A 14,319-nucleotide genomic window follows, 5' to 3' on the forward strand; every position below is an offset into this window, starting at 1 on the left:
AGATTAGCGGCTAACATAAAAGGGAACCCAGGAGTCTTTTATAAACATATAAATAGTAAAAGGGTAGTCAAAGGAAGGGTGGGGCCGGATAGGGAGCAAAAATAAATCTTCTTGTGGCGGCTGAGGGATTGGCTGACGTACTAAATGGAGGGAGTGCAGCGAAGATTCACCAGACTGATACCTGGGATGGCAGGAATGACGTATGAAGAGAGATTGGGTCGATTAGGTTTATATTCGCTAGAGTTTAGAAGAATGAGAGGGGATCTCATTGAAACATAAAATTCTAACAGGACTAGACAGACTAGATGCAGGAAGGATGTTCCCGATGGTTGGGGAGTCCAGAACCAGGGGTCACAGTCTAAGGATAAGGGGTAAGCCATTTAGGACAGAAATGAGGAGGAATTTCTTCACCCAGAGAGTGGTGAACCTGTGGAATTCTCTGCCACAGAGGGCGGTGGAGGCCAATTCATTAAATATATTCAAGAAGGAGTTGGATATATTTCTTAAGGCTAAAGGGATCAAGGGATATGGGGAGAAGGCAGGGACAGGGTACTGAATTTGGATGATCAGCCATGATCTCATTAAATGGCAGAGCAGGCTCGAGGGGCTGAATGGCCTACTCCTGCTCCTATCTTCTATGTTTCTATGTACTTTACATCTGTCTTCACTCGAGAAGAGGGTGCTGCCAATGTAGCAGTAAAGGAGAAGGCAGTAGTGATATTGGATAGGATAAAAATAGATAAAGACGAGGTACTTAAAAGGATGTTGATGCTCAAAGTAAAAAAGTCACCCGGTCCAGATGGGATGCATCCTAGGTTACTGAGGGAAGTAAGGGTGGAAATTGTGGAGGCTCTGGCCACAATCTTCCACTCCTCTTTAGGTATGGAATGGTGCCAGAGGACTGGAGGATTGCACTTGTTATACTCCTGTTTAGAAAAGGGGGAGGGGGATAAACCCGGTAAATGCAGGGAGTCAGCCTAACGTCGAGTTGGGGAAACATTTAGGCTGGAATTTTCCGAGGGGTTAACGGGTGGGATTGGTGGTGGGTCAGCTGGGAAAGTGTTTTTTTCCACAGCGGGTCAGGATCCCGCTGTGAACCCGCTGCCACGCGCCTTTCCCAATGTCGGGTCTGTCAGCGCTGAGCGGCGGGGGACCTAATCACAATGATTAACATTCAATTGGCAGATGCTTAACAGCCTTTTTTCATTTACCTTTTGTCTTTAACTTCATGACCACGGGATCCCCGCTGTGCACAGACCACTTTCCGCTCTCCAACCACTCTCACCTCAGTGGAAGAACTCTCTCACCATTGACAGAGCACTTCTGTCATCTCTACTTCACCTGCCATTTATTCTATCAACATGGGTGCCCTTTATACTCTCTCACCTTAGTCCTCAGAATCCCACCACAATCAATCCCAACACCAGCAGCACCAGGCACACCAACAACACGAACATTCTCAGCAATCACCTGATGCTGCACAGGTCAGAGGGCATCAGCACCCAACCAGATTGCTGCCCGGGAGGCCAGGGATGGCCTCACCATGGCCAGATTTACTTCACTTGATGCTGTACACCCGGGCTGCCACATGATATGCCAGGTTGGCACCACCCCACACCAACACCATAAAGCATCCCTATAATGCCCAAGCCATTCCTTTCACACTCATCACCATTGCGGGGGGTACCGTTATGTCTCACCATTCACTGCAACTCACTAAGCCACTTCCAAAGGTGCACACAAATCTGTCCAAAAACACAAAGTGTTGAAAATAAAGGTTTCAATGTTTGACACCACATTAACAAAAACTTTACATGAACATTGGATAAAACACCCAAGTGCCTACCCTTGTGTGTTGTTAGTTGGTATGATTGCACTAGGATGAGGGTGAGTGTGAGGGGTGGCTAGTGAGATGGGGAAGTGATAATGTAGATAGAGAGGGATGGGTGGGGGTCCAAGGTAAGTTGGTGTGAGTAAGGATGTAGGAGTAGGGTAGGGAAGGAAGAGAGATGGGGATATGATGAGAGGCACAGCAGGATGAAGATGAGTGTGGCTTTGCAGTAATGTTTCGCGATCTTCTGAGATCATTGAAACATTTGCGCCACTGCAGCCTGGTCCTCCTGACGACATCCCTGCTTGTGCCCTCCTCTGCAATGTGCAACCAGGCTGCATTGATCTCCTGGGGAGGTCTCTTCCACCCATGGGAAGGGAAGAGGACCTCCCTGTGTGCTGTGACTCATGGGAGAGCTTGGGTACAGCCCTGTGCCTTTGTGCAGTCATTGTCAATGTTTGCAGCACCTCAATGCTGCAGAACACTGACAGCACAAATGTCAAAATAAAGTTGGACATGGTCCCTTTAAGGAAACCGGCTGATGACATGTCATCAAATGATGTCACCAGGCCCGCTTCCTCTAATTGGGCGGGAAACGCGCTGCGCGGAGCTTAACAAGCCCCATCAACAGAAATTAATTTCACAGAGCGGGATAGAGCCAGCAGCGGGGCCGGGACCCGTCACCGACGTCACCCACCACGAACCCGCCGAGGTAAGCAAACTCCCGGCCAAAGAGATAATAGTCCGGGAGAAGATTCATTGGCATTTGGAAAAGTATGGGCTAATTAATGAAAGTCAGCACGGATTTGTCAAAGGCAAAATGCGTTTGTTTAACTTGAGTTCTTTGATGAAGTAATGGAGAGGGTTGATGAGGGTAGTGCAGTTGATGCTGTGTATATGGACTTTCAAAAGGCATTTTGCAAAGGACCACACAATAGACTTGTTAGCAACATTAAAGCCCAGTGGCAGTGTGGATACAGAATTGGCTAAAGGACAGAAAGCAGAGAGTAGTGGTGAACGGTTGTTTTTCAGACTGGAGGGAAGTATACAGTGGGGTTCCCCAGGGGTCGGTATTGGGATCACTGCTCTTTTTGATGTATATTCATGACCTGGACTTGGGTATACAGGGCTTAATTTCACAGTTTGCAGATGACACAAAACTCGGAAATATAGTAAACAATGAGGAGGATAGTAACAGACTTCAGGACACAGACAGACTGGTGAAATGGGCAGACACATGGCAGATGAAATTTAACACAGAGAAGTGTGAAGTGATACATTTTGGTAGGAAGAATGTTGGGACACGATATAAACCAAATGATACAATTTTAAAGGGGGTGCAGGAACAGAGACCTGGGGGTGAATGTACACAAGTCTCTGAAGGTGGCAGGACAAGTTGAGAAGGCTGTTAAACAAGTATACAGGATCCTTGGCTTTATTAATAGAGGAATAGAGTATAAAAGCAAGGAAGTTAGGCCTGAGTTAGCTGGAGTATTGTGTTCAATTCTGGGCCCCATACTTTAGGAAGGATGTCAAGGCCTTGGAGAGGGTGCTGAAGAGATTGAGTAGAATGGTACCGGGGTGAGGGACTTCAGTTACGTGGAGAGACTGGAGAAGCTGGGGTTGTTCTCCTTAGAGCAGAGAAGGATATGCGGAGATTTGATACAGGTGTTCCAAATCTTGAACGATTTTGATAGAGTAGATAAGGAGAAACGGTTTCCAGCGGCAGATGGGTCGGCAACCAGTGGATACTGAGTTAAGGTAAATGAACCAGAGGCGACCTGAGGAATTTTTTTTTACACAGCGAGTAGATTTTATTTGGAGGCAGAGGCACAACAAATGGTAGCATACATATTTAATTTTCAATTTTCTGACCCATTGAAAGTTGTTGTGATCTGGAATGCATTGCCTGAAGGGGTACTGGAAGCAGATTTAATGGTAACTTTCAAAAGGGAATTGGATAAATGCAGAGAAGGGAAAAAAATTACAGGGCCATGGGGACAGAGCCGGGAGTGGGACTAATTGGATCGGCTGTTCAAAGAGCCGGCACAGATGTGATGGGCTGAATGGCCTCCTCCTGTGCTGTATCATTCTATGATACAATGTGGTTGTGTATGAAAAGAAAGGGCTGGCAGAAAAAGGCATCAAATTTGGCAATGATGACATAAAGACAGAGGGGTAAGTTGCAATCTTTCACTGTGTATTGCCCCAGTGGCCTAATGGATAAGGCACTGGCCTTCTAAGCCCAGGGATTGTGGGTTCAAGTCCCATCTGGGGTGAAGCAATTTTTGGCCCTGAAACAAATTCCAAAACACCTTCCGTAAACATTGCCACAGGCCGGGAGCTTTCCCTGTAACTTATCAACCAATCTGGGCAGTTCCTGTTCGGCACCTTCTCACTCTGTCACTTGTTTCCCAGTGGCCCAAACTAATGCTTTGCTTCTACCAAGCTGTGCGCCATCCCAACACTCCGGGAACAATGGCCCAGGCACGTTCCAGGCAAACGCTGCCCCTTTAACTCCTGTCTTCAGTTTACCCAACACCCCAGGCACAGGGGCTACTTTGAAATGCAGACACCCAATTACAATTTAGGATTGAGATGAGGAGAAATTTCTTCACTCAGAGGGTGGTGAACCTGTGGAATTCTCTACCACAGAAGGCTGTGGAGGGCAAGTCACTGAATATATTTAGAAGGAGATAGATAGATTTCCAGACACAAAAGGCATCAAGGGGTATAGGGAGAGAGTGGGAATATGGTATTGAGGGGATCAGCCATGATCATATTGAATAGCGGAGCAGGCTCGAAGGGCCAAATGGCCGACTCCTGCTCCTATTTTTCTATGTTTCTATGTTTCTACAATATATGTACGATTCATGTCATCAGATTCAGTGGCAAATTACATAACACACTCTTCTTCCAAGCTGGAAAATTCCAGCTTCGAATACTCCCTGGGCTCCCACGTTATGAAAATACTCAACAGGCAAACGCACAGTGTGTTGGGGTACTGAGCTACAGTGTGTTGGGGTACTGAGCTACAGTGTGTTGGGGTACTGAGCTACAGTGTGTTGGGGTACTGAGCTGCAGTGTGTTGGGGTACTGAGCTACAGTGTGTTGGGGTACTGAGCTACAGTGTGTTGGGGTACTGAGCTACAGTGTGTTGGGGTACTGAGCTACAGTGTGTTGGGGTACTGAGCTACAGTGTGTTGGGGTACTGAGCTACAGTGTGTTGGGGTACTGAGCTACAGTGTGTTGGGGTACTGAGCTGCAGTGTGTTGGGGTACTGAGCTGCTGTGTGTTGGGGTACTGAGCTACAGGGTGTTGGGGTACTGAGCTACAGTGTGTTGGGGTACTGAGCTACAGTGTGTTGGGGTACTGAGCTGCAGTGTGTTGGGGTACTGAGCTACAGTGTGTTGGGGTACTGAGCTACAGTGTGTTGGGGTACTGAGCTACAGTGTGTTGGGGTACTGAGCTGCAGTGTGTTGGGGTACTGAGCTGCTGTGTGTTGGGGTACTGAGCTACAGTGTGTTGGGGTACTGAGCTACAGTGTGTTGGGGTACTGAGCTACAGTGTGTTGGGGTACTGAGCTACAGTGTGTTGGGGTACTGAGCTACAGTGTGTTGGGGTACTGAGCTGCAGTGTGTTGGGGTACTGAGCTACAGTGTGTTGGGGTACTGAGCTGCAGTGTGTTGGGGTACTGAGCTACAGTGTGTTGGGGTACTGAGCTACAGCGTGTTGGGGTACTGAGCTACAGTGTGTTGGGGTACTGAGCTGCAGTGTGTTGGGGTACTGAGCTACAGTGTGTTGGGGTACTGAGCTGCAGTGTGTTGGGGTACTGAGCTACAGTGTGTTGGGGTACTGAGCTGCAGTGTGTTGGGGTACTGAGCTGCAGTGTGTTGGGGTACTGAGCTGCAGTGTGTTGGGGTACTGAGCTGCAGTGTGTTGGGGTACTGAGCTACAGTGTGTTGGGGTACTGAGCTACAGTGTGTTGGGGTACTGAGCTACAGTGTGTTGGGGTACTGAGCTACAGTGTGTTGGGGTACTGAGCTACAGTGTGTTGGGGTACTGAGCTACAGTGTGTTGGGGTACTGAGCTGCAGTGTGTTGGGGTACTGAGCTGCAGTGTGTTGGGGTACTGAGCTGCAGTGTGTTGGGGTACTGAGCTACAGTGTGTTGGGGTACTGAGCTACAGTGTGTTGGGGTACTGAGCTACAGTGTGTTGGGGTACTGAGCTACAGTGTGTTGGGGTACTGAGCTGCAGTATGTTGGGGTACTGAGCTACAGTGTGTTGGGGTACTGAGCTACAGTGTGTTGGGGTACTGAGCTACAGTGTGTTGGGGTACTGAGCTACAGTGTGTTGGGGTACTGAGCTACAGTGTGTTGGGGTACTGAGCTGCAGTGTGTTGGGGTACTGAGCTGCAGTGTGTTGGGGTACTGAGCTACAGTGTGTTGGGGTACTGAGCTACAGTGTGTTGGGGTACTGAGCTACAGTGTGTTGGGGTACTGAGCTGCAGTGTGTTGGGGTACTGAGCTACAGTGTGTTGAGGTACTGAGCTACAGTGTGTTGGGGTACTGGGCTACAGTGTGTTGGGGTACTGAGCTACAGTGTGTTGGGGTACTGAGCTACAGTGTGTTGGGGTACTGAGCTACAGTGTGTTGGGGTACTGAGCTACAGTGTGTTGGGGTACTGAGCTACAGTGTGTTGGGGTACTGAGCTACAGTCTGTTGGGGTACTGAGCTACAGTGTGTTGGGGTACTGAGCTACAGTGTGTTGGGGTACTGAGCTACAGTGTGTTGGGGTACTGAGCTACAGTGTGTTGGGGTACTGAGCTACAGTGTGTTGGGGTACTGAGCTACGGTGTGTTGGGGTACTGAGCTACGGTGTGTTGGGGTACTGAGCTACGGTGTGTTGGGGTACTGAGCTACAGTGTGTTGGGGTACTGAGCTACAGTGTGTTGGGGTACTGAGCTACAGTGTGTTGGGGTACTGAGCTGCAGTGTGTTGGGGTACTGAGCTGCAGTGTGTTGGGGTACTGAGCTACAGTGTGTTGGGGTACTGAGCTGCAGTGTGTTGGGGTACTGAGCTACAGTGTGTTGGGGTACTGAGCTGCAGTGTGTTGGGGTACTGAGCTACAGTGTGTTGGGTACTGAGCTACAGTGTGTTGGGGTACTGAGCTACAGTGTGTTGGGGTACTGAGCTACAGTGTGTTGGGGTACTGAGCTACAGTGTGTTGGGGTACTGAGCTACAGTGTGTTGGGGTACTGAGCTACAGTGTGTTGGGGTACTGAGCTACAGTGTGTTGGGGTACTGAGCTACAGTCTGTTGGGGTACTGAGCTACAGTGTGTTGGGGTACTGAGCTGCAGTGTGTTGGGGTACTGAGCTACAGTGTGTTGGGGTACTGAGCTACAGTGTGTTGGGGTACTGAGCTACAGTGTGTTGGGGTACTGAGCTGCAGTGTGTTGGGGTACTGAGCTGCAGTGTGTTGGGGTACTGAGCTGCAGTGTGTTGGGGTACTGAGCTGCAGTGTGTTGGGGTACTGAGCTACAGTGTGTTGGGGAACTGAGCTACAGTGTGTTGGGGCACTGAGCTACAGTGTGTTGGGGTACTGAGCTACAGTGTGTTGGGGTACTGAGCTACAGTGTGTTGGGGTACTGAGCTACAGTGTGTTGGGGTACTGAGCTGCAGTGTGTTGGGGTACTGAGCTACAGTGTGTTGGGGTACTGAGCTACAGTGTGTTGGGGTACTGAGCTACAGTGTGTTGGGGTACTGAGCTGCAGTGTGTTGGGGTACTGAGCTACAGTGTGTTGGGGTACTGAGCTGCAGTGTGTTGGGGTACTGAGCTGCAGTGTGTTGGGGTACTGAGCTACAGTGTGTTGGGGTACTGAGCTACAGTGTGTTGGGGTACTGAGCTACAGTGTGTTGGGGTACTGAGCTGCAGTGTGTTGGGGTACTGAGCTACAGTGTGTTGAGGTACTGAGCTACAGTGTGTTGGGGTACTGAGCTACAGTGTGTTGGGGTACTGAGCTACAGTGTGGTGGGGTACTGAGCTACAGTGTGTTGGGGTACTGAGCTACAGTGTGTTGGGGTACTGAGCTGCAGTGTGTTGGGGTACTGAGCTACAGTGTGTTGAGGTACTGAGCTACAGTGTGTTGGGGTACTGAGCTACAGTGTGTTGGGGTACTGAGCTACAGTGTGTTGGGGTACTGAGCTACAGTGTGTTGGGGTACTGAGCTACAGTGTGTTGGGGTACTGAGCTACAGTGTGTTGGGGTACTGAGCTACAGTGTGTTGGGGTACTGAGCTACAGTGTGTTGGGGTACTGAGCTACAGTGTGTTGGGGTACTGAGCTACAGTGTGTTGGGGTACTGAGCTACAGTGTGTTGGGGTACTGAGCTGCACTGTGTTGGGTACTGAGCTGCAGTGTGTTGGGGGACTGAGCTACAGTGTGTTGGGGTACTGAGCTACAGTGTGTTGGGGTACTGAGCTACAGTGTGTTGGGGTACTGAGCTACAGTGTGTTGGGGTACTGGGCTACAGTGTGTTGGGGTACTGAGCTACAGTGTGTTGGGGTACTGAGCTACAGTGTGTTGGGGTACTGGGCTACAGTGTGTTGGGGTACTGAGCTACAGTGTGTTGGGGTACTGGGCTACAGTGTGTTGGGGTACTGAGCTGCAGTGTGTTGGGGTACTGAGCTACAGTGTGTTGGGGTACTGAGCTACAGTGTGTTGGGGTACTGAGCTACAGTGTGTTGGGGTACTGAGCTACAGTGTGTTGGGGTACTGAGCTACAGTGTGTTGGGGTACTGAGCTACAGTGTGTTGGTGTACTGAGCTGCAGTGTGTTGGGGTACTGAGCTGCAGTGTGTTGGGGTACTGAGCTACAGTGTGTTGGGGTACTGAGCTACAGTGTGTTGGGGTACTGAGCTACAGTGTGTTGGGGTACTGAGCTACAGTGTGTTGGGGTACTGAGCTACAGTGTGTTGGGGTACTGAGCTACAGTGTGTTGGGGTACTGAGCTGCAGTATGTTGGGGTACTGAGCTACAGTGTGTTGGGGTACTGAGCTGCAGTGTGTTGGGGTACTGAGCTGCAGTGTGTTGGGGTACTGAGCTACAGTGTGTTGGGGTACTGAGCTACAGTGTGTTGGGGTACTGAGCTACAGTGTGTTGGGGTACTGAGCTACAGTGTGTTGGGGTACAGAGCTACAGTGTGTTGGGGTACTGAGCTACAGTGTGTTGGGGTACTGAGCTGCAGTGTGTTGGGGTACTGAGCTGCAGTGTGTTGGGGTACTGAGCTACAGTGTGTTGGGGTACTGAGCTACAGTGTGTTGGGGTACTGAGCTGCAGTGTGTTGGGGTACTGAGCTACAGTGTGTTGGGGGTACTGAGCTGCAGTGTTTTGGGGTACTGAGCTACAGTGTGTTGGGGTACTGAGCTGCAGTGTGTTGGGGTACTGAGCTACAGTGTGTTGGGGTACTGAGCTACAGTGTGTTGGGGTACTGAGCTACAGTGTGTTGGGGTACTGAGCTGCAGTGTGTTGGGGTACTGAGCTACAGTGTGTTGGGGTACTGAGCTGCAGTGTGTTGGGGTACTGAGCTACAGTGTGTTGGGGTACTGAGCTACAGTGTGTTGGGGTACTGAGCTACAGTGTGTTGGGGTACTGAGCTACAGTGTGTTGGGGTACTGAGCTACAGTGTGTTGGGGTACTGAGCTGCAGTGTGTTGGGTACTGAGCTACAGTGTTTTGGGGGTACTGAGCTACAGTGTGTTGGGGTACTGGCTGCAGTGTGTTGGGGTACTGAGCTACAGTGTGTTGGGGTACTGAGCTGCAGTGTTTTGGGGTACTGAGCTACAGTGTGTTGGGGTACTGAGCTACAGTGTGTTGGGGTACTGAGCTACAGTGTGTTGGGGTACTGAGCTACAGTGTGTTGGGGTACTGAGCTGCAGTGTTTTGGGGTACTGAGCTACAGTGTGTTGGGGTACTGAGCTACAGTGTTTTGGGGTACTGAGCTACAGTGTGTTGGGGTACTGAGCTGCAGTGTTTTGGGGTACTGAGCTACAGTGTGTTGGGCTACTGAGCTACAGTGTGTTGGGCTACTGAGCTGCGCAGACCAGGCAGCTGCCAGGGTCAATACCTGCTCTGTGCTGAGGATTGCTCATCTCAGCCAGGGTCGGCAGTGGACAGATACAGCAAGTATGTTTAAGGATATGTGGAACATTCTTTGTTCCAGTCCTACTCAGGTCCCCTCCCTCACCTCTTTTTCGGGTATATTGATGACTGTATCGGTGCTGTTTCCTGCTCTCGCCCTGAACTAGATAATTTCATTCACTTTGCTTCCAATTTCCACCCTTCCCTCACCTTCACATGGTCCATCTCCGACTCTTCCCTTCCCTTCCTCGACTTCTCCGTCTCCATCTCTGGGGCTAGGTTATTGACAAACATTCACTACAAGCCCACTGACTCCCACAGCTACCTGGACTACACTTCCTCGCACCCCGCCTCCTGTATGGACCCTATTCCATTCTCCCAGTTTCTCCGTCTCCGCCGCATCTGTTCTGACGATGCCACCTTCCACACCAGTGCTTCCGACATGTCTTCCTTTTTCCTCAACCGAGGATTCCCCTCTACAGTGGTTGACACGGCCCTTGACCGTGTCCGTTCTATCTCCCGCACTTCTGCTCTCACCCCTTCCCCTCCCTCCCGGAACCACAATAGAGTTCCCCTTGTCCTCCCCTTTCACCCCACCAGCCTCCACGTTCAACGGATCATCCTCCTCCATTTCTGCCACCTCCAGCGTGATCCCACCACCAAACGCATCTTCCCCTCACCTCCCCTTTCAGCATTCCGAAGGGACCGCTCCCTCCGAGACACCCTAGTCCACTCCTCTATCACCCCCAACAACCCTTCCCCTTCGTCCGGCACCTTCCCGTGCAAGCACAGGAGATGTAACACCTGCCCTTATACCTCCCCCCTTCCCACTGTCGAGGCCCTCAAACACCCCTTCCAGGTGAAACAGCGATTTACTTGTACTTCTCGCAATCTAGTATACTGTATTCGCTGCTCACGATGCGGTCTCCTCTACATTGGGGAGACCAAACGCAGATTGGGTGACCGCTTTGCGGAACACCTCCGTTCAGTCCGTAAGGGGGACCCCGAGCTTCCAGTCGCCTGTCACTTTAATTCACCGCTCCGCTCCCACTCAGACCTCACCGTCCTCGGCCTCTTGCATTGTTCCACGGGAGCTCAGTGTAAGCTTGAGGAACAGCACCTCATCTTCCGATTAGGCACTTTACAGCCTTCCGGACTTAACATAGAGTTCAACAATTTCAGATCATAACCTCGGCCCCTTCATATATTATATAATATTTTTTATCCACACTCTGTCTGTGTCTTTTGTTCTTCTCCCCCACAGGGCAGCTGTCTTTCATTCTGCCAGCGCAATTCACACTTCATCTCGAGCCATCCTTTGTTTCTGAACCTGTCCCATTACCATCTCCTCTCGCCTTGAATATCTCTTAATCTCTTCCGCCTTCCATCCTATCACAGACCTTCCCTTTTGTTCTTTCCTCCCCTCCCCCATTTCCCAGCCCCTACACTTGCTTAAAAATCTGTTCCATTTCCTGCTTTTTTCCAGTTCTGACGAAAGGTCATCGACCTGAAACGTTAACTCTGTTTCTCTCTTCACAGATGCTGCCTGACCTGCTGAGTTTCTCCAGCATTTTCTGTTTTTATTTGATACAGCAAGTATCAAGTTTCATTCACACAGGCTTCTTGAGGTCCACCTTGTGCACTGCAGCATCGAATGCTTTCACCTTCATGATGTGGAAGTGAAATACTGATGTATTTGGTGAAGATTGACATCATTGTCTTGTGTTTTGCACCCTTATGAACGCTCACAACTCTGTGAAGTAATAGCTGTGGCTCAGTTGCTGGCAGTGTGAGTCAGAAGGTCGTGACTTCAAGTCCCACCCCAGGAACTTGAGCACAAAACAAATCTGGGCTGGCCCTCCAGGGCAGTACTGAGGGAGTGCTGCTCTGTCAGAGGCGCTGTGTTACATTTAAGCAATTGGTACAGTTGATTGCTGGGCTAAATGCTGATTGTTTGTGAAAAGCAGTGGCTTTGCAGAGGTTTCCTTGTTTGCCTTGGTTCGAAGTTTCAGTGATTTACAAGACAGCACCACGTATTTAGGTGTTTACCCCACTTCTAACCTTTGGCCCTCATCTCTATTCTACAAGCATTGTTTTTGGTCCTGTAAATGCGTGGGCCAAGTGGCCTTGTAGGCTTTTCCATATGTGGTGTCCTAACAGCTGCCTCTTTATCTCAGTATGGGCCTTCTCTTGACCTGGGTATTAATCGTTCTGTGTCTGTTGAGTTTCCAAACTGTCTTTGATCAAATATCTTCCCGTCCCTGCACATTCAATCTTGGGCTAAAATGCTAAAAGGCATGCTGGGATATACTGACCAACTAAACCATTTTAAGATATTCTAACCCTGGTCATTATCACATTGTTGTTTGTGGGAACTTGTTGTGCATAAATTGGCTGCCGCGTTTCCTACATTACAACAGTGACTACACTTCGAAAGTACGTCATTGGCTGTGAAGCACTTTGGGATGCCCCTCAGCCTGCTAACAGTTGTTGCCAAATATCGCGGTCCATTATAGGCCAGAGCGCACATCCAGCAATGGAAGCCTCATCAATGTAGAGCTGCTTGTCAAATTGAAGGGCAGCTTGCTTCGGGAAAGCGTTGTAAACCTCCTTCCTAATGATAGGCTGCGACATTTCCAACAAGATAAAATGTATCATTGTGCGAGTGGCTTCAGGAAATCAACTGTGCTCACAACTGCTACCGATCATTGCTAAAGTATGTGGGATTGGTCGATATGTTGTGTATGTAATATGTGTGCTACTTTGAACCTATGGACAGGACTGCACTACTTGTTGGGCGTATTGATACGCAGTACCACTCCTGGCCATAGGGGTATAAATAGTACTGTGGGTACTGATCCCCCTCAGTTCCCGCCTGTGGGCATGAAGTAAAGACCTGTTTTATTGTTACTGATTAAGTCTGAGTATTAATTACTTGAACAACTCACAGATTTAACACTGGCGACGAGTCTGATTCGGACCCTGCGGCAGTCACTCCACGGCAGCTTCGTCCACAGCCAGGACGTTGCAGAGAGGTTTCCACCCTCTCCACCCCACTGGAAGACATCCTGACCTCGGAGCCTCCATCGGCGACCGTCAGCTTCTTCTCCAGCTTGGTGGTGGGTAAGCCGTTGTCTGAGCCGGGCAGCGACGCGACAGGCAGTCGACCGCGTTGGCCGCACGAACGGGGCTGGGGGAGCTGGAGGAATAGGGCGCGAGAGCCGCTTCGAGCGGGAGGCGTTTCAACAGAGCGATCGCATCTCCTGATAAGAGCCGAGAGCCGCTTCGCGATCCAGCGATCGCATCCGCTGATAAGGGCCGCACTCGGGCGATCGCGGCGAAGATAAGGGCCGCACTCGGGGGGGCTGAAGGGAGACGGCGTCGGGGGACGGGTGAAGACCGCCAAGCGCGGGAAAACCGCCATTTTGTGGGCGGAGGACGACGGCAAGAGCGGGAAGCCGCCATCTTGGATAGCAGTAAAAAAAAAAAAAATCTGAGAAATTGCAAATCTACAATGCCTAAACACGGGAATATTAGCACCTTTGATAGTGACCTCGAAGATTGGGCCATATATGTTGAAAGAGTAAAAAATTATTGTAAGGCCAATAAAATTCGTGACCAAGATAAAGCTCTAACATTATTAAATTTAATGGGTGCGAAGACATACGGGCAATTGAAACACCTGTTATCACCAGATGAACCGGCGGATAAGACGTTCGATGAGATTGTTACTGTCCTGAAAGATCATCTAAACCCCACGCCGCTGATGCTAGCGGAACGATTTAAATTTTACGACAGAAGGCAGCTACAGCATGAAAGCAATGCTGATTATTTGCTGGAATTGCGTAAATTAGCGAAATATTGCCAGTTTGGAACGGGACTGACAGAGGCACTTCGAGACAAATTTGTGTGTGGTTTATTTAAACAGGATACACAAAAGCGACTGCTCGAGGAGAATGAGCTGACGCTTGAGAAGGCGGTCACTATGGCAGCAGCACACGAAGCCGCAGCGAGAGGCACGGCAGTAATGCAGCTACGGTCACCGGAGCTCAGTGCACACAAATTGGGTGTGAGTTCTGGCAAATGTTATCGTTGTGGAAAGACAACGCATGATCAGAACCAGTGTTGGTTTAAAAACCAAGAATGTAGAACTTGTGGTAGGCTTGGACATATAGCTAGAGTATGCAGGTCAGCGAAGAAGACCAGCAACAAGAAGTCACCGCAAGGAAAATACGCAAAGGTACACAAGGTGACCGAACAGGAGTCCGATTCAGACGCTAGCAGTAATGAACTGGCTAGCTTAAGAGTACTCAACGCTGGTAAGGGTGCAGACCTCCAGACAATTTGGGTC

General features: G+C 50.0%; 1 non-coding gene across 1 annotated transcript; it reads left to right on the forward strand.

The window, feature by feature from the left end:
* Positions 1–4,036: 4,036 nt before the first annotated feature.
* trnar-ucu (transfer RNA arginine (anticodon UCU)) lies at positions 4,037–4,110 on the forward strand. The gene has a single exon. It is a non-coding gene; the product is annotated as a tRNA-Arg (tRNA).
* Positions 4,111–14,319: the final 10,209 nt, after the last annotated feature.

The sequence above is a fragment of the Somniosus microcephalus genome, chromosome 14, assembly GCF_052327205.1.
Source record: "Somniosus microcephalus isolate GS21.2 chromosome 14, FLI_Smic_1.0, whole genome shotgun sequence".
Lineage (NCBI taxonomy): Eukaryota > Metazoa > Chordata > Chondrichthyes > Squaliformes > Somniosidae > Somniosus > Somniosus microcephalus.